This window comes from Ctenopharyngodon idella, chromosome 10, assembly GCF_019924925.1.
Source record: "Ctenopharyngodon idella isolate HZGC_01 chromosome 10, HZGC01, whole genome shotgun sequence".
In the NCBI taxonomy this organism is placed as follows: Eukaryota; Metazoa; Chordata; class Actinopteri; order Cypriniformes; family Xenocyprididae; genus Ctenopharyngodon; species Ctenopharyngodon idella.
Window position 1 is genome coordinate 25,613,496 of NC_067229.1, and position 21,914 is coordinate 25,635,409.

General features: G+C 37.6%; 1 long non-coding RNA gene across 1 annotated transcript; it reads right to left on the reverse strand.

The window, feature by feature from the left end:
- Positions 1–1,116: 1,116 nt before the first annotated feature.
- LOC127520530 (uncharacterized) lies at positions 1,117–9,629 on the reverse strand. Its single transcript, XR_007932146.1, has 7 exons — positions 9,525–9,629; positions 7,633–7,811; positions 7,379–7,536; positions 5,559–5,601; positions 5,164–5,350; positions 4,524–4,659; positions 1,117–2,395 (listed from the first exon to the last, which is right to left on the reverse strand). It is a non-coding gene; the product is annotated as an uncharacterized LOC127520530 (long non-coding RNA).
- Between the last annotated feature and the right edge of the window lie 12,285 nt (positions 9,630–21,914).

The following is a 21,914-nucleotide window of genomic DNA, read 5'->3' on the forward strand; positions in this document are numbered from 1 at the left end:
CACCACACTGCACACATTGTTCAGGAATGGTTTTAGGAACATGACAAAGATTTCAAGGTGTTGCCTTGGCCTCCAAATTCCTCAGATCTCAATCCGATTGAGTATCTATGGAATGTTCTGAATGAATAAATCTGATCCATGGAGGATCGACCTCGGAACCTACAGGACTTGAAGGCTCTGCTGCTAATGTTTTGGTGACAGATACCACAGGACACCTTCACAGGTCTTGTGGAGTCCATGCCTCGACACATCAGAGCTGTTTTGGCAGCACCAGGGGGACCTACACAATATTAACAGGTGGTTTTAATCTTGTGGCTGATCAGTGTAAATATATTTTTGTCATGACAACTCTCTGAGAGTTTGGCATGGTAATGAGTAAGTCAATGTTAATGTGTTTGGTCTTGGCGGAATAGATCCGCTGCTCTTATTGCTGCTGTTTATTATAACATATTTTCCCGCTGCTGCTGCAGAGCAAGTACAGGACTTGCCACTGCCAATACACCGACATGCTGTGAGCAAGCAAGACACGCTACTGTACAAGCATACTGTGCATGAATTACTCCCGTAGCAGATCTACACAGGTAGCTGGGGAAGGTGGAGGGTTTCTGAAAGCGTGCTGCAAACTACTGCAGCAAACAATAGGCAAAAATTTGAATGTTTAACAGCTAGCTCATTGGCTACCAGTATAGTGGGAGGGAACCAATCAGCCTATTAGTGCCTATATAGTGCCCTATAGAGAATGATGTGATTGCAAGCAGATTGGGTTAAGGACTTATGAGTCTGCGCCATCTAGAGTTTCATGACAGAACTTTGTATAAATTCATACAAAATATTTCACGCCTCACTGACACCATTGACCAGTCAGAATATTCCAGAGAACTGTGTAATCATGAAACTTAGTACAAGAACAACTTATGTGAGGTAGAACATAATGCAAGTCTGTATTTTGGCAAGCTTTCTTTGTAGTATAGGCTATTAACATGCAATACAAGCACTTCAATGAACAGACTACATCAAATTCTAAGCTAATCATGAGGAAATATTTACACTTGGTCACTTCAAATGTTTCACTGATCAGATATCCAATCTATCCAATCATTAAGTGTAAATGCCCTACTTTTAAGATAGTCAGCAATCCGAGATTCATTTCATGCATGAAGTCACCAGGTGTAAATACTTCCTTAGTTTGTAGTAATTCTTATCAAACTGTAAACTGGAAGATCACCTAGTACTAATAAAAATATTAATACAAAAAGCCAGAAATGTATCCGTATTTATACAAAGAATAGACAAATTCATAATATTGCTATAAAAATGGTATAAATGAGCTAAAAACATCAGTAAGATATTTTACTGTAGGCTATATAAAAATAACTAAACGTTTTATGGAACTGGCCTAGACAGCAAAAACAAAGAAAATGTGTATTATGTACAATAGCAGTGGCCGTGTCTTCACATAGTTAGCAAATCCTGAAAATGGAAAACATAGTAAAAATTCTAATTATGTGACACAAAACGGTTTACAGGAATGCAGGCCATCATTTTTCCTTAATCTTTAAATTGAATGCAAAGAAACATGTAACAAATTAATGGTTAAGTGGAACTAAAACAAGATTATGATAAATTACAATATGTATAAATGTGAAAGAGAAAACAGTTTGATGTGAACAAATAATTCAGTCTTATATAACATAAGCTCAGGGTTTTTTTTGATATGCAATCTGTTAAATGGCTGAGAAGTGATGCTGAGGTCTGATGATGATGGCCTAATACTGTATGTACGTCTTAATATGAATTAGGCTTTTGCTTCTATTTCTCTGCTTCCAGTTACCGTCACAGCGCAGCATGCAATGTATCTGGTTGCCATGACAACTTCATGTGCTCGCTGCTGCTCTGTTGTCATAAAAGCACTTGAATATTATATATGGAGTTACACTTATTTTAGGTTTTATCATGAATATTTACAGCAGATGACTTTATGATTTAATCTGCATTTTTTATTGTTCTACTATTAGTTTTTGTTTTTTAATGTTATTATCAAATTGTATAGTTTTGTTAAATAGGCAAATGCAGCACTTCAAAACCAATCTCCAGAACAATTCAACACTGACTTTTTAACAAAACGGTAAAGATCCTATTACATACAGCTGATCTTTTAGATTTTTGTATCTCAATGCCAATTTGGTGTGAGACAGTATCTGTAAAGCTATACAAGGCATAGGATCTTCACCATCACGTTCCCTCCGCTCCACCACTAAACTTGCGAAACACCTCATGTGACAAGACCTGTCTTGTTCACATTCTTGTTTCCTCGGGTGGACGACTCATGTAGTCTTGAATTGCCTGATGCAATGGCAGCCATTTTCCTATAGAAGATTTTATTGCACTAATCCATCTAGGGAAACAGTAGAGAAAAGGAGAATGTTAATTCATCAGTATGATTTTTTTTTTAATTCCATCTTCCAGTCATACATGCAAATTTCACAAAATATTGTTTGGTAAACACAATTATTTCATATGGACAACATGATTTTCTGAAGCTACAATAATGGGTCACTTATAAATCATCATAGTTTCAACCATAAGCACATTAATATAGCACCACCCACACTGATATTTCAACACCAATTAAGTATTCAGTAACTTGGCCCACTTTGATAAAGACAGGTGTCTGTAATTTATGCAAGATACACTTGTTACCAGAGCCTTTCCAGGTTTTCATCAGTTCTGGGGATCAGGCCCCCATATAAATAAATAAATAAATAAACAGTCCCCATATTTTGATACTATTATGAATATATGGACATAAATTGTCTTTCCCTGAAGTAGAGAGTTGTTCGCAGTCTGCAGGCAATAAAGAGCTGCTTCATTGCAAAAAAACATAGGAGATATTTGCATGTTTTGTTTCCTTCAGTGGACTGTAGGGAAATACAGCATGTATGTACAGTAGCCTTAATATCCACCTCATCTAGTGTATGTTTTGTTTTCTGTCTAATAAAGTATCTTGTTACTATTTCAGTGTGAGAAATCACTTCAAATGATTCATTTTCAATCCCGTTTATCTGTTTAGATCAAAAGAGTGATTCATTCGTGAATCTGGCATCACTAGTTCAGATTCTAAATAGCTGATAGCAAACATACAACATGATTGCTGATTATCAAGGAAAAGGATTCTCAGGTTCTCAGGTTGGTATATGGTAATCCCCATCATCAGACGAGGATTTATCAGTAATATTTTACTGGGGTCTATTGATGCACCTACTCACTGAAAACATCTAGGTTAGGACTGTAACCCTGGTTCCCTGAGAAGGGGATAAAGACACTGTTTCTTGGTATTGATGCTATGGGGAACACCATTAGTAGAGCACCCATCCAAAAGGGAGGGATCTCCTGAAAGCTTCTGACTGAGACCCCAGCTCTGTAAACTTTTTAACGACTGCCTCATAGGCAGACCAAAGAGGTCAGAATGTGAGATCCTCAGGGAGAAAGATTTTAATTTTATCCTAGATGCCCCTACGTGGCAAATATAGCAACCATAGAATGGGCGATGCACTGGCTGTGTGCTTTGTGGCATGGATGGCTGTATCTGTGGCTTGCGCAGCTTTTTTTCTTTTGTGGCCCACCTGTGTCCCAACACCTTCCTCGGGGGTAGCACTGCTGAGCAGAGATTGGGCAGATTTCATGGTGTGCAGGGCCCTACAGGTCTTATGCCTATGGTAAGCATAAACCAGCAAATCCCATGTTGGTCCAGGCTGGTTTATTCTGGTTAGAGCTGGTATAGTTCTGGTCTAGCTGGTGGACCAGCATAGTCATGCTGTTCTAAAGCAAAACTGAGTTGATGTCTCTGGTCTACGAGCACTCCTGCTTCCCATGCTGGTGACCAGCAAACCAGCAACCAGCATCCCATGCAGGTCCCAGCATACAAAACATACCTTACGCCCGTTTCACACTGCAATTCCAACAATGCTGGATTTTTTAGCAGGAATATTTGATTTAATTCTCAGCTAAAATGTAATTTTTGCAAACCAAAATTAGTCAAAGTGTAGAATTGACTAAGCATCATACATCATTGATGCATCATACACTTTGCTGAGTAGGACATGACAAAACATTGTCAAAAAGCTAAAACTCAAAACTGTGTGACATTTAACACTGAAGCTGGCCTGTGAGTTTAGGTTAAATCTTTTGATTTTATAATTTTATGAACTTTAGTTAAAAAGGAATGCACCTTTTGCTAACAGCCATGCTAGTTCTTTGTAATAAACAATATTAGGCCTACTCCTTGGTTAATATACAATCTTTGTGTCTTTGTGTGGATTGTTAATTTAAAAAAAGTTTATTGTTTTTGGTGCAAGAAATCTTGACAAGCATTATGAAGTGGACTTCATTAAAAAATGCTTAAAAAGTTTAGAATATGGCCACTTCAGAATGTTCAAACTTTAGACTGTTTCATCTTTTTGAACTATTTCTTTTGTCTACGAATATTGGCATTACTGAACAATATTTAAAATCTAGTTCATTACCGTTTGTTCTCATTTGCGTTCTCTGCACAAAGGTAGAACACTTTAAACTCTTCAGATGGAGGTCTGAGCTCAATCGTAGATCTTTTGGATCCCAGCGGCTGATCCTTCACTGTGTAACCATGCAGGTAGATACCTCCTGCAATCAGACAAATGGGAGCTATTAGTCATAGCATGGCAAGCTATAGAGGTAGTAAAATGAAAAAAAAAAAAAAAAAAAAATAAAAACATTTGTATACTATTTACACAAAATAGTATATATGTTTGAAGAACATAAATAAAACTTGTTTACGTAATATATCCTAATCAAAAGAAAATCATTTACAGGTCTCTGTAGCTCTCACAGCTCTCAGAGGTCTTCAGTCTCTGCAATAGATCTTCAAAACTGATCCACAAAACTGAATGTGAGCATTGATAAAAATGCTTCTTGAACAATTCTCTAATTTGACAACGTAATTTAAACTGTTAAATGTTTAATTTCAGGATCTATTGGCTCCCTAGTCATTATATTTTATCTGGAGTCCTGATTTATGAAGAAATAATTCACATTTGAATTTGTTTCATTAGCAGTTGAACAACAATACAGCAGTATTGTAAATGTAAACTGTTCAGACAGTTACACTGTGACAGTTCTCAGACTTACCAATGGCACAGGTTGAACGAATGCTCACATAGAAATAGAGGCATCCATCTTTTAGCACACAGTAGTGCTGCACCCATGAGTCCTTGTTTCTGTCCAGCTGGTGGAGCAACCCAAGGCATTCTGGGTTCTTGACTGCCAGTGGGGGAAGATTTGAGTTGTGTCGAGTGACGTCCACCCAGACGTGATTCTGCTTTAACAATCACCATCATTAGCATTATTATCATAACAACATCAGTCTCAATCAGCCAACGGTATTCTGTTTAGCAAGACACTGATTTATTAATTGATCATGTGTATTCACATTAACAGATCTGTCATGAAGAATGAAATACCACATTCTAGGTATGTTTAATAATGCCACAGCAAATACTATGTGCAAACGAGTACGAAGTTACCTGAGTAATGGGATGAACTGCTCGACCCATAGCCTCCAGCCACCTGAGAAACAAACAAGTGCAAACCACTTATTTCAACTTATTTGTTATTTAGCGGATGGTTTTTAGTACATATGTTATTAATCGCCTTATGTTGATCACCTTAATCCATTGGACATCACAGCATTTAAATTAGTTTAATTTTACAATTTGAATTAACATTCAAATTACAAAAATAAAACCAATACTAGAAAAAAACATGCATTTTAACTAATAAGCTCACAAATATTAATCACTGCCTTTAATAATGCTTTGTAGGAGTGCATTGAACACACAACATAAATTACACATAAGGCTGTTCACTGAGGGTTTATCACATAAATAACATTGAGGCATACAGCTTTTTATTAGAAATGAGTATTGTGAACAGGGTTGCCAGGTCTGTGCAACAAAAGTAGCCCAATAGCCAGTCAAAAGTAGCCCAAAAATAGTTATTTTCTCCTTTGGGCAGCCAAATTCTCCACTGAATTTGTACATCTGGGGGGTGTTTTGGGGTGTTGGAGCACTAAAATTATACGTACGGGGGAAATCAACCTGTGGAAAAAAAATGAATCCGCAGCAACAAGTAGCCCAATACCATGGGAAAACCGTGGACTTGGCAACACTAATTGTGAAAACCGCTATACAAATAAAAATGACTTGATTTAAGACGTAAATGAGAATATAAATAAATGAAAATATACATAAATATATGTCTTTCTTCTTTCAGGCAAACACAATCAGAGTTATATTAAAAAATATCCTCTTCCAAGCGTTATAATGGGAGAAAATGGTACCATTATTATTATTATTATTTTTTTTAAGCCCAAAAAAGGGCATCCATTCATCATAAAAGTAATCAATACGGCTTCAGGGGGTTAATAAAGGCCTTCTGAAGTGAAGCAATGTGTTTTTGTAAGAAAAATATCAATATTTATAACATTATAAAATATAATAATTATAATATCTGACTTCCGGTAATGGTTGTACGCTAGTCTAGTTCTGGTTGAAGAGTGACCTCTAACCCGACGCATGATGTATTGACAAACGCGGAAGTGCAGAGGATTGAGCAAAACAAAACGAATTAGAAGTCTAAAATGAGAATTTTTAAAGAGAAATGTCAGAGGAGCTTGAGTTTGTTGCCCAGCCCTATTTGTTTGAACCGTGAGAGGCTTCTGCTCGCACCTAAGCTTTGCCTACGCCTACATCCTGTGTCATACGCTGGAACTCGACTCTCTCATGAATGTGTGGATGGCCGCTACCGGAAGCTAGTGATTACAGTTTATAAAGTTATAACTATGGATGTTCCTTTCTCTTCAGAAGGTCTTTATTAACCCCTTGGAGCAGTATGGATTTCTTTTATGATAGATGGATGTGCTTTTGTTGGGTTTAAAAAAAATGTCACCATTCACTCCCATTATAAAGCTTGAAAGAGCCAGGATATTTTTTAATATAACTCATAAGTCACAAGTCATATACACCTAGGATGGCTTGAGGGTGAGTAAATTATAGGATAATTTTCATTTTTGGGTGAACTATCTCTTTAAGGAGGCAATATCTTTAACTATCAGTTTTAAAAGCAGAATTTGTATGGCAAAAAAAACAAAAAACAAAAAAAAAACAAGGGTTTTTGAATGAATGAAAGCAAGGATGACAGGCAATACATACACAGAATCAGATAAATTTTAACTAAATACAACAGTTAAAACGAGAAAACACAAATTTATGTATCCAAAATATAATTAACAGTAGCATTTAACTAAATATTTCGTATATATATATGAAATATGTATATAAAATACCTTTTCATCTCTTGGTTTGATGTAGCACACAAGTAGTAAACTCGGCTCCCAGAGACAGGGCAGAATCTGAACACAAATGGCTTTCCTAAACTGGTGTCGGCCTCCACCAGCGCCCCTTCCAGACTTATCACAGACAGAGCTCGGCTCTTCCCTTCATCCTACCAAGAAGAAGCAAAAGCATTATTCACTGCACATATGTCAATTCAGATTTTCCAGGTTAAACCCTTCTTGATAAAACAGAAAACTGAACTTACACGCTTGTTTCTGTAGTAATAGAGGCAGCAGTCATGTCTGAGCACAAACCACCTCTTTCTCCAGCCCTTCAGCAAACTGGATTGAGTTCGCTTATGCAAGTAACCTCTGCATGTTGGCCGTGGAGTGTTAGGCATTCGACCAATATCCGAGCCAATGGTCAGAGTTAAAATGTCTGGGCCTTTGATCAGAAATCACATTAAAAAAAAAAATAAATAAATCAACACAAAATTAAGTTATACAATAATATTTGCCATTTTGCTCAGTTATGTTGAGCATGATTTCACTCAAAGTCAAGTCAAGTCAAGTCACCTTTATTTATATAGCGCTTTTTACAATGTAGATTGTGTCAAAGCAGCTTTACATTGATAACTGGTACATTATTTGGCTGCACAGCAGCTCTTAAAGAATAGTGTCAATGCAGGCAGATCAAAGCACTGTTGAATATCAAATGTCAAGTCAAATGTCAAGTGTCCCCAACTAAGCAAGCCAGAGGCGACAGCGGCAAGGAACCCAAACTCCATCAGGTGACATCAGGTGGCAGACAAGTGGCAAATTGGTGTTAAAATGGAGAAAAAAACCTTGGGAGAAACCAGGCTTAGTCGGGGGGCCAGTTCTCCTCTGGCCAACAGTGCTTTGTTACAATTCAGGTTGCTATCATAAGTCCAAAATGATCGCAACATTAAAAGCATTTATTCCAGTTCCATCCAATTGAGGATCGTATTGAGGATCAAGCCGGTATGGACGGTTGTTGAGGAACTGTGGATGGGATGGGATACACTACACAATGTTTAAAATCTGAATAGATATTGATGCATCATACACTTGCTGACTTTGTTAATGGTTACAGAGAAAAATTGGGAATGAAATGTCTGATATCCAATGATATCCACGGCTCTGCCATGTTTGTCATCAGCTCCGCCTGCTCCACCTTGGTGGTCCTCAACTATGCCTTGGTGGACTTCAGCCCCACCTGCTCTGCCATGGGGGTCTTCAGTCCCGTCAGCCCAGCCATGGTGGTCTCCACCTTTCCTGCCTGCGCCACCCTGGCCACCTGCTCTGCCTGGGTTTCTTGCTTCGCATTAATTTCCAGTGGACCACTCCATGAACCTGGCCCTCCGTCCCACCCACAGTTTCACTTCTGCTCCACCCGCCCTCCTGGACTACTTGTTTTTAGGAGCATCTGGAAGCCACTCCTTAGGAGGGGGGCTATGTCACAATCCCTGTCTATGTTCCCTGTGTCTGTCTTGGGCTCTTATTTTGAAGTTCTGTGTGTCCTTTGTTGCACTGTTCACTTCATATTTCCCTGCTGCTGTTCCCTTGTTAGTTACCATAGCTACCCTGTGTTCCTATGACAATTAACCACGTCCTCTCATTACCTTGTTAAGCTTGTCTTGTCCTGTGTATAAATAGCCCTTGTGTTTTTTACTTGTGTTTGTCAGTTGGTAAATGTTTGCATGTATCCTGGGTTATCTTGTGTTTCCTCCTGCTCCCTGTGTTTTCAACCTTGTGGATTATTTTATTAAATCTCTAACTGCACATGGACATGCTTCTCAGCCTGCTCCTTTGCCTGCCCGAATGCACATTCATTACAGAATGATAGTCTGAAGCCCATCATACATCACATTATTTTATGTGAAATGTGTCAACTCCGACTGCCCAAAATTATGCAGCCTGGCTGACTTTTGTAAACTAGCGTTGACTCCTCCAGACTGCAAATTAAGACAGAATCTGGGCAAAAGGAATACAGTATATTCTAGCCTTAAGATAGCTCTGCTTGACAAACCCAAGATTTAACAGATTTTTAACAGTGCATGAGTGTGCCTCCAGTTATACCACTAGGATTTTAAAAATGAATAATAATGTCTAATAATGTTGTCTGAGTCCAGCCTACCTTGTCGTGCGAGGTCAGCTGCTTCTGAGTGTGGGATACTAGTGACATCAGTGCCGTTTACTGCCAGCACATAGTCTCCAACCTGCAGCCCTGCCTCCTCTGCTGCTCCATCTAAATCAGAGTACACCAACATCTTCATCTTACTTCATGTGAGGTCTCAACATTTTGAAGAAAATGGCTTATGTACAGTGCACTCTAAGCTCTACTCAGATTTGAACTGTATGAATTCCTGCATTGCCCATCTGCTCAAGGTTAATATGGTTTTCAGTTCATACAGCAAGTATGAGTAATCTGATTACAGAGGGCACCATAAAAGAGCTGTTTAGAACCTGTTTAGAACATTTTCCCCAAAAATCTTCCCAGGGAATGTTCTCAGGACTAAGGCTAATGTTCTGGCAAGGTTCTCTCAAAGTTATGAACAAACGTTCATCCAGTAAAATTAATAGAATGTTTGTTCAAAGTCGCCTAAAACCTTATAATTGGACATTCGTTTAACATTTTTTAAATGTTATTATTTACTACTTGTTTCAAAAGTTACATTCCCAAAATGATGAAATGGAACATTGCCCTAATGTTTTCTGTAATGTTTGCATAAACAAGAACAAAAAATGTTTTAAAACATTTTAAAAACTGGAAGTTTCGGAGAACATTCAGAAATAACATTTTCATAACTTAATATTGGAACATTAGCAAAAAATTCTTAGAACATATTTTTTGTCACCTGGGTTAAGGTTAAAATGTAGCCATGTGTCACTCCTAATTTTAGGACTTTTTAATGCAATGATATAAACCTTTTAATTGTACTTCAAACATACAATTTGTATAAAAAAAAGCAAGAATGAAGCTTAACCCCTTCTCTTACGATCTTACGTAAACATAAAAAAAATGACACAATAAAAAAACAGTTTCATCATGACCGAGTGTTGGCAGCTCAGTCCTGATTTTTTTGGTCATCTCGGAAGGCTAATTTTCCATGATTTTACTACAACAAACAGGACAGCTCTTTAAGTAATCCCAAAAATTTAGAAAACCTTTGCATTTGGCTAATACATTAATACACAGTGACTTACGGTGCCTTCAAACTATTCCTTTTTATAAAATCTATTTTATAAAACTAGTGAGTTCCTCACTTTTTTGCTTTTACATACACATACATTTGCTGTTGTGCTAATCAGATCTGTAATCTTGATAACTTACTTGTGTCCACCTCAGTAACCACAATGGGTTTAGAGAATTGAATTCGGAAGCCCCAGGGATACTCGCCCATGCCTTTACCGATTTTTACTGTCCTCTCACGAACTGAAATATATAAAGCATCTTTAAACACTGTACTGTAAATCATTAAAAGCCTAGTTCTAGCGTATATTCATCTTAGAATGCTAAGAACTCACTCGCTGCTGGTCGAGTACAGCTGCTGAGACAGTGTGGACTGTCATTCTGGTTAACATCATCTCCATGGTATATCCATGATACAGAGTGAAACGTTTCTGTGTAAAATCCTCTGTCCTCAATATCTCGCATTGACATGTCCACTGAACGAGTGTCCTCAGAGTTCATTGTGTCTTAATGACAGGAGAGAAAAAAAAAAAACAGATTTTTGATCAACATTTTGGTCAACATTTTGATAGTCAATAGTTGTCACAATACATTTCTCAATACACAAGCCAAACTACCAAATATAGCCTATACCAGAAATCAGAGGCATCAAACACTGGTTGTGAGCTGAGTTCAATCCAGTTTGTAGGACGATTTGAGAAAAAAAATATACAAAAAAATTCATGTTCATTATATTGGTATAATATATTTAAACTTTTTTTTTTATCTACAGCAGGTTAGATAATTTTTCAGTTTGTTGTACTGCATGTTATAATACAATAGCTTGCAACTTTCAGCAGCAGAGCATCTGTTGTCTCAGAGAAACCCAATTCATTTTAGTGCAACAATTTACATATGAATGGATTTCTTAGAGTTGAAAGAAAATAGATTTCTTTTCAAAATGCTAAATCTTAAGACCCTACTTAAATAAAATAGTATTCATGTGAATGAAATTAGTAAATTCTATGTGCTTCCTTTTGTTTTTATATAATTTGAGTTAAAACTTCATAGAGTTCATTTTGGACCTTATTAGCTGCAGAAGAACATGTGCAAATTGTGAATGTGAACTCCATGTTTACACTAAGGTTTAACAAATAAAAAAAATCAGCACCCTAAAGGAGATATTTAGTCCAGTAAAGCTTAGTAAACCTAAAATTAGTTTGACGTTCCTGCCATAAATAGAATGAAATGCATTTTATATAATTCAGTATCCTGCAGAGTACTGCAGTGTGCACAGAAACTTCCTTAGAAATCAATCAAACAATTTACCTATGGCAAATTAAATGAACATATATAAGTGATCACCTGATTCCTCTGTGATATTGCTAGTTATAGAACTTCCTCCTGCAGAACTACGTTGTTTGCTCTCCTTGAAGAGCTTACGTCTCTTAGCCCAGTGGTCTGAATATTCCTCTGAATCTTTATGAATGGAATCTGTTGGAGGCCTGAGGTGCTCTTTGACCTCTAATGAATCTATAAATGATAAACAAATGGATAGGCTTGATTACAGCAACAGTGTAAAGCCAAAGCCAACAAAACAACGTTTTTGTGGTTTTCATCCGGTTGTCATCTTCAGAACTCAGATTTTACATTGGAAAATCATCCAGTGATGACCCAACACAGTGCCAAATTTGACAATCATAAATATAATCATGATTTTTTTTTTTTTTTTCAATGAGCTGCATAGGCCCAACAATATGCAAAATGATTCAAATGACAGATTGAATAGGAAAATTTTACATTTTTGTTTCTAAATGTCTCTATAATTTGGTTTGAGCAAATTTGGGGTCAGCACCAAACATAATTGTCCTTGTTGCAATTGAACTTGCACTTTTATGTAGTATGGGTCATATTTTGTGTACCTTGCATAGTTTTGTTAATGTTTGTTGAGGATGAGAGGGTGTCAATCAAGCTGCCCATTTATTTGACTATACATAGCATTTGATGTTAACATAATGGGAAGGATTTTCTCTTTCAATTTGACTGAATCTCTAAAACTGTAACCCTGGTTCCATGAGAATGGAAACGAGACGTGGCGCCATGTCTTGTTCCCCTTCTTAGGGAACCAGGGTTACAGTCGTAACATGAGACGTTCCCTTTCAAAGTGGAACTTCAACGCTGTGTCATAGAGTTACCGCTATGGGGAATCAATACCCACTCTGCTATACTGAGGAGGTGCCTGCCTCACTAGGCTATGGATATGCAAACCATAGTGGGCATAGAATGAATTAACTCTACAGATAATCCAGGTGGAGTCAAAGCACGTCAAACCCTAGGGCGCAAATTGCAACTCATAGATCGCTTAGTTGAGCCACTACCTTAGCTCAAAAATAATAACAAGAAGAATCTCAGCTTCTATGCTCTATTACAAGGTAAGTACCGATCTTTACATCATTTCTTTGTAGGGCAGGTAAAAAAAACTAAAAAAGCCCAAAAGCAAACAAAGGACACTTTTATGTACTCATCTGATTAGAGCACACACCCTGTTTCGAGCGAAGCACTGTACCTAAGATAGCATCTCATTAGCAACCCAAAGGGGAGCGATATCCCTACTTCAAGCTTCAACATTAATTGGAGAGGGAGGCAAAAGAAACAGAGTTAGTCTTGTGAGTTATCCATCATAGTTCTGTCTGCCCTGTTCTACCCTAAGGTGCACGATTCGTTCAAAAATGCTGAATCATTCAGGAAAAAAATACCACTGTTGGAAACTATTTTCAGTGGCGAAATAGAGCAAAAATATTGACAATATTGTGTCTACAATTATGTCATTTAATGTTAACTTAAACATAGCATATTTTTAATTGATGTATTTATTATTTATATAACTGGATGAAGAATAAAATAGTGATTATCCTAAAAGGAGTATAAATTTGCTTCTGGCTCAAGGGTGCGGCAGTAGGCGGACATGATATTTCAAAACCTTTGTCCATCAGAGAGTGAACAAGTTACAGTAGCTTTCAATCTCTCAAGCATTTAGAATTATTATTATTTTTATTATTTTTATGACATTTTGCAACACTATTAGGACAGGCCTTATTAGGTGGTGACCAACCGGTGAAAACCACTGTTAAAAGAGCATAAAATATTTCAGTGCTCACTTTTTGAGGCACTTTGCCGTTCAGACAAATCATTTTTATAAAGTTTGGGTGTCCTACAGACATCTGCACTTATTTTATCCAAGGATTCATTTGTTTGCACTTCTACAGTCTGCTGACAGGACGTTTCCATCTGTAAGGCCAACTCAGAGTTTGCAGAGGTTGTGGTTTCCTGGAGCCCTTCCACAGCTTCTCTGATGCTGCCCAGGTCCACTATTGGAGACCCAGTAGGTGACTCACTCACAGGACTCAAAGCATCAATTGGATGTTCCTCTGAAATGTCCTCATCAAGTGAGAAAACATAGTTGCCATGAAGAAATCTCTGCTCACAGTCCCCAGTGATTATTGTCATTACCGAACCTCTTCGTTTCTTTGGTGGCTCAGCCTCGTCACACATGTTATGATTGACACTGTTGGGTGTTCCTTCATTGATTTTTTCTTCAGAGTTGCTCAGTGAAGGTGGGATGACATGGATAAGAAGTTCCCTTTGATGGCTGTCCATGTTGTCACCTGCAGAAATCGACTCATCTAGCTCCACCATTTCCTCGTCAAAGCCACTTTCATTGACTTCATTCAGCTCAAGTTGGCCCACTGAAGTGCTGTCTTGATCAACAAACATCAAACCAGCAGCAGGAGCATCTGAACCAGGTTGCACCACCTCATCTAGCTGTGCTGGCCCATGATACTGATCACCTCTAAAGAAGACTTCTTCTGGACTCTCATCTGACCTGAATGGATAGAATGGGTTTTTGATTGTGCTATAAGCCTTACATTTGGAATTAAATGAGTCAGGACCAGTTGTAGAGCTTGAACTTGGTCTATAGCTGCTGCTACTAGAAGATTTGCGGCTCCCAAGTGGATGAAGTCTTTCATCTTCCACATAGAATCTACCCCTCCTCTCTGCTTGAGAGGGAAGTGACTGCATGAAAAACGAAGACAGTGTGCCAGAGGAAAATGACTCTCTGTATGAGGGAATACTCTCTCTGGCCTGACTCATATGATATGCCACTCCTGGGTAAGTTTTTCGCCTTTTGGGTGGTATGTCCATATAGCCTGGAGGATGCGTTTTGGTTTCTAGGATGGCAATGCTGTTGTTGCGCAAACGAGTCTTCCTTTCATGATTGTCGATGAAGTTTTTAGTGAAAGAAGATCTATTCATTGCAACTCTGGGATTCATGAATAAATGTTCCTGAGGACTCAAGTCGGATAGTCGTTCACAGCACCTGTTGTCTGCATCCAGTGTATTCTGGCATATAAACTCTTTGCACAAGGTAACCTCGGATTCTGTCTGTGTGAAATTAGTGTTGTCGTGGTCAATGAATTTTTCTCTGGGACTGATCTGACATGATGCAACATTTTCGGCAAGAAAATCCAGTGCACTAACCTTCTTATCAGCAAATTCATCAGGGGGAGGTATATCCCATAATGCCTCGTTACTGAGACTGGTAGGCAGTGGTAGCTGTTTCTGACATTGCCAGAAATCAGAGGGTGATGAACAACAGGAAGATCCATCAACCAGTGTGAAATCAGTGTCAGTCTGGCCACCTGCATTTCCCCAAGCAAAATTATTTTTACAACAGCTTTTACGGCAAGCCACTTCTTCGGGCTCATCCCATGAGCTCCGACTCTTGGAAGCATGTGTTGACTCAGCATTTAGCTCTGCAATGCTAATCTTATAGCTAACATTCTCACTGACATTTTGTCTGTAATCTGCTCTATGTTGGTTCCATGAATAGACTCTGGGATTTTTTGAATTTTTCTCAGTTTGGCTTATAAAATGAGTCTCTTCTCTTTTGTCTTTGCGAAGAACAATAGTTGTCTTGATATCTGAATCATCTGACGTCACTACTTCATTGATCTCAAGCCTCATATTTGGGGTCATGCCCTTGACCTCAGTGGTTGTGACTGCTATCACACTACTTACTGATCCACTTACAGAAGCCTCATGGCATCGTTCAAAAACAAATCTGGGAGAAGACAGTCCAAAATTATCAAAGGTCACAGAATGTGTTATTTTTAATCCTGGATCTCTGTCCACTGGTTCTGAGTTTGACATTTGTCTGTCTTTTTTCTTTTTTTCCTGGAAAAAATCTTCACAACTCCCTGGTCTGTTTTCTTTCTCCGTGGTTGGAGTCTCAGTCTCTTTCTCATCTTCAGACTCTGACAGTATATGCTCTTTACAGAAAGAGTCAGTTTCTCCTTTCTCAGCAGTTTCTTCCCCATGAACCTCAGTGTCCACCATAGTGTGTCTTTGAAAGTTAAATGGAGAGAGACATTCTGTACAAAAAAGAAAATAGGTTTAGATGCATCAAATTGCACAGCCTTTCTTGATATCTTATTAGTAACACAATCCTTGTTTGTTTTTGAACGAAAAGCCACATTCATTTTAGTAATCATAAAGTTGCTTAAAGTCACTATGAAATCAAAATGGACACTTCTTATTTTTATAGAATATTGCCGTTTTTATTATAAATGATTTATCCATGCACATCTCTTCTCTTCTCTGATGTTGTGTTTACTGGCGCAAGGGCAGGGCAACCTGTCATTCACATGAGATCCATTGGTACCACAACCATCCAGTCAAATTCCCCATGTACAAAATCAAGCCCCGCCCTACATTTGTTCTTGTTCCAGAAGCCATTTCACTCAGATATATGTAACAATAGAGGAAAAAAGACTATCACAACATTTGTTTCATGCAGGCATACTGGCCCAAAATAGTACTTATCACCCAGCATAAATAATGATTATGTAATCATAAATAATGGTTTTTTTTTTTTTCACAATACACACTATTCCAAAGAACATTTTTGTGTGATGCTAAGTGCTGAATTCAGGGTGATGGAACACTTTTTGCCATTGAGATGAATTGGAAAAAGTGTCCCAATCAACCAGGCCTAATCCATCACCTGTTTGTAGGATGTGCTGCAGGCATGGGTTAAGCGTGACTCAGACAGTCTTTAGAGGATTATTCTCCACACATGGCCCAGGAGCCACATATAGATCAACACTCACGTTTACTGCAGCTGGAGCTCTTCCTCCTGCGACTGTTTCTCCTCTTCCTCCTACTCATTCTGACGTGACATCTACAATCCTTTCAGCTAAAACATATTAAAAACATGGTGTTATTCTATGTTATATATGTTATTGTTCATTTATAAATATACTATTGTTCATTGTGAATTTTTGTTCATTCATAAACTAATGACCAAACTAATGAATTAATCCAAACTAATGGTAATTTATACAACCTGAAATTATAAAATGAATTATTATATGTAAAAATCAACATTAACCTAGATTACTTAATGATTTTAAAAGATTTGCCATAAAAGTTATTACCTCATACATTAAAAACGTTAACAAATTGTTTGAATATATTTTGCATTCAATAGTTTGTATTAAATTATCCAGTTACTTCATTTTTAAAAGTCCAAATATTCCATGTACTCTTTCAATTAATATAATCATAAAAGCTGTGTGCATTAAAGTCAGTCAACAAACAGACATTTCTCTGTTGGAACAGAAATCACTGCATGAACACAGCATTAGTTAATTCAGGTACTTAATTATTTTATTGGTTTGATGTTCTGAATTTGTTCTTTATGGAAGACGGTAAATACAATGACGGGTGTATGTGTCAGCCTCACTAAATTTTGCAAGAGTCATCAAAGTCCTAACCTTCCCATGACAAACACTACATACAAAGAGATACATTCAAACAAATATATATTCTTACCTTAAGGCAGAAAGGTATGTTTCCACAGTGGTGTCTTTAGAGAAGTAATGATGAAAAGGTGGTATTTGCACAAACAGCAGCATTAGCTGATATCAGAGCACTGCTCCACTTCTTATTGTTCTATTCTTGACATAAAGCCCAGAAGGAGCTTAATTGAACTAATCCCAAGAAGCTCCTCAGACTCAACCCTGTGTCAGTATATGAAACACCCTTTAGAAAGATAGCCAATAGCTTTTTTTTTTTTTTGCAAGGAAACATTTATTTATTTATTTAGTTATTTATTTCTTTATAAATAAAATCTTATTATTTATTTATTTATAAATAAATAAATAAATAAATAAATAAATATGGAAATAATTAACTTATCAAATAGGTGAATAAATAGACATATCCAAAACTTATTTAAACAAATTTAACCCTCATACTCTCCTCATATACAGTTTAACCTAAGGGTGTTTGGGGTCACACATTTTTACAGAACAATTGTATAAAAATATATATTTTTAATGATAAAATAATATCATTTTTATTTACTTCTCAACTATACATTTATGTGGTGTTTTGGTGATATATGTTTTTTTTCTATTTACCACATATTACACAATTAGTTTGCTTATGAAATATTAAAATTTTATGAAAAAAAAAAAGATCAATTAAATATGAGTTGTTTCTGGATATTGATAGGTGTTAGGGCAGCATTCTGCCATCTGCTGGTTAGAAAAAAACATGTAGGGATTATAGTTTTAGGGGAAAAAAAGCATAATTACCTTTATATATATATATATTGACTACAAATAAAGGCTGACTGGATTGGTTTTTCTCAACTCAAAACTATAATAAAAATGCGGACACCATAGAATTGAATGATTAGTGCTGTGTAAACTAAATACTACCTGTTGCAAAATTGTCTGACTTCTTTAATAAAATATTTTTGTAAACTCCAGATATAGCTCACCCTAGGATATCTACAATATATGATGGAAAACACGTTGAAGATTAGTGGACAGGCTGTCAATTCATTAAGTGATAAGCTGTTTCACGAGTTCACACTTACAAATAATCAGATAGATTAAAAGAGTAGGCGTAGTTGGCATGCTGTTCCGGGGGAGGCTCTGACCCAGAATACTTCCCCTGTATCCCTGTCTGGGATAGGAACCAGCCAATAGTGGGGAGTCTAGGGATGCAGAAAAACTGTTGAGAAACATAGGTGAGTTGTCTGTCTCCTCTCGTGCTGATTGGGTAGATTATTTAAACGTGTTGACTTTGTTTATAAAACATAATTTAACCAGCCAACTGAAGCCTCTCATCCATTGACATCCATTCAAAACTCAGCACCTTCATAACATTCAGTTGAAAACAACTGCACCCTTGAGGCTGTTTGTGAATTGCAATGCAATTATTTGACTCTTTTTAAATGTAAGGGTAATCAGGATTGATTCTGACCAGGAAACACAATTTAATAGTCAGGTAGGTCAGGATGTTTGAAGACTTCACTGGGTTCAATGCATTTTCATTGTCCAAGACAACTACAATAGGGCCAATGTCCTGAAAAATACTTCTTCAACCAGTTCCAACACATTTGCCTTGAAATTTCTAGTGAGTCTAAAGACCTTGCTTAGACCATTGCTCCACGGCCCATGCCCGCAACTGCTCCACAACCAAGGCCAGGATCCAGGCCCTCACCCCAGACCTTTTATTTTGAATTTCTCTAAGGCTGCATCCGAAATCGCACAATTCCCTACTATATAGTAGGCAAAAAACAGTATGTGACAAAAGAAGTATGCCAAAATTCACAGTACTCATGAAAAAGTAGCAAGAAGTACCCAACTAGAGTTGTCAAAAGTACTTACTTCGGTGCCAGTTGGTACTGAAATACTAATAATGTGATGCTTTAAGCGCTGTTGAGCGGATTCGTAAACACCTCTGATTTGCCATTGTGTTGACACGCTCATTGGATATGTCTGTGATTGGCTAGAATGCTCAATGCATGGGAGCGTTTGAAAGCACATGGACGTGTTTGAATTTGAAAGCATTTTGAAAGCAGGAGCGTTTGAAAGCAGGCATCTATCAGCGGACTGGTCCACGATAGACGTCTGCTTTCAAAGGCTCCTGTGTGTATCTGTGTAAGCACTCGGTGAAGAGTGTCATTGATGACTATTTACAACGTTTTTGAAGCGTTGACGACTGAAGCCAATCACAGACATATCCGATGAGCGTGTCAACACAATGGCCAATCAGAGGTATTTACGAATCCACTCAACAAAGCGTCACATTTTTAAAATTTCAGTACCGACTAGGTACAAAAGTCGGTACTTTTGACAACTCTATACCAACTACTGATGACCAACTATTTCCAGTGAGATTCTGAAGTGTCCATACAGGTCATAAGCCTGATTGGGATTGCAACAGTCAAAATATTGAATCCAGTTACATCTAGTTGAAGATCGTATTAATCACGCTGGTATGGGACGGTTTGTTGGGAATCTGTGCCACTGGCTGTTGTGTCGGTGAGGCCTTCACAGGGGATGATCTAGTTTGACAATCTCTGCTGACACTTCAGGGCTACATTGTTGTCATGTCTAGGCACAGGTTCTCAATCTCACCCGGATATGCCCGGATCCGACTGACTATGGTAAACCTCGGGATAAGCAGAGAGACTAACTGACCTAATTTATGCAGCCTAACAATCCTTTAACAGATTTAAAAACATAAATTGATAATGTGTTATGTGTATGCCAGGTTAAAAAGATGCGTTTTTAGTCTAGATTTAAACTGAGTGTGTCTGTTTCCCGAACAATGCTAGGAAGATTGTTCCAGAGTTTAGGTGCCAAATAGGAGAAGGATCTACCACCTGCAGTTGATTTTGATATTCTAGGTATTATCAATTGGCCTGAATTCTGAGATCGCAATAGACGTGAAGGACTATAATGTGTTAAGAGCTTGCTCAGATGCTGGGGAGCAAAACCATTTAATGCTTTGTAAGTGATTAGCAAGATTTTAAAATCTATATAATGTTTATAGGTGGCCAATGCAGTGTTGACAGAACCGGGCTAATATGGTCATACTTCCTGGTTCTAGTAAGAAATCTAGCTGCTGCATTTTGTACGAGCTGTAGTTTATTTATCAAGCGAGCAGGGCAACCACCCAGTAGAACGTTACAGTTATCTAGCCTTGTGGTCATGAACGCATGAAATAACTGTTCCGCATTTGTCATTGAGAGCATATGTCATAGTTTAGATATATTTTTAAGATGGAAGAATGCAGTTTTACAAATGCTAGCAACATGGCTTTCAAATGAAACATTGAGCATGATCCAGGTTCCTAACTGATGACGAAGACTTAACAGAGCAGCCATCAAGTGTTAGACAGTATTCTAGATTATTACGTGCAGAGGTTTTTGGTCCAATAATTAGAATCTCTGTTTTTTCTGAATTTAGTAGTAGGAAATTACTGGTCATCCAATTTTTTATATCAGCTATGCATTCCGTTAATTTTGTGAATGGTGGATGTACAGTAGTACGTCCAGATTTTATTCATACTACAAACATTCATACTATATAGAACATACTTTTTAGCAGTCGCAAAGTAATTACTTATTTAAAATAAGTACCTACTCAAGAGAGTATTTGATTTCGGATATAGCCAGTTATGTTTTCTGTTCATGTCATGTGTTTCCCTTGTTCCTCATATGATCATGTCATGTGCTTTTCTTGCTTTATGTGTTATGTGTTCATTGGTTGTTCTAGTCATGTGGTTATCTGTTCTGTTTTGTCATTGGTTCATTGTTCATTGCTTTGAGGTGTGTCTTGTTAAGTCATTAGTCTTTAAGCTTGTTCAACTTCACGTGGCGCCGCAAAGATCAGCTGCCGCCTGACAAAAGCAATGCATTCTGGTTAGAAAATTTGTCCGACTTTGATCGTCGCTGCAGCCGCCTTACGATCACACGTGCCATCAAAGTACCGCGAAGAGCAAAACGAGACCAGCCGCCTAGGTCAGGCACTGCAGTTGCTCAAAATCGGCTGTGAAAGCTTTGATGACGACACACTTTATTCTCATTGGTCAGATTCTGTGATGACAAGGACGACGTGTTGGGTGTTTTTTCTTAGACAAGTTCCTGTATTTAACCAATCTTGATATTGAATATCTGATATTCTAAACATGGGAATTTCAATTGCATCCACTTCTTTGGCTACAATCAACGCAAAAATCGAGTGGTCTGCCATGAATGACGTTGATTCAGCACACTACGGAAAGCCTTTTGTGTTTATATAGCCCTATGTTCCCATTGACTGGTGTCTAGTTTTGTGTAACTGCTGAGTTTATGTTTGTTCAAGGTTATTTCATGATTCTAGTCAAGTCTTGCATTTATTTTTGATCAAGTTTTGTTGAATAAATCTGCACATAGGTTCAGTTCAACTTGCCTCCAGTGGATTAATTACAATCTGGATTGGCTAAAGCCGG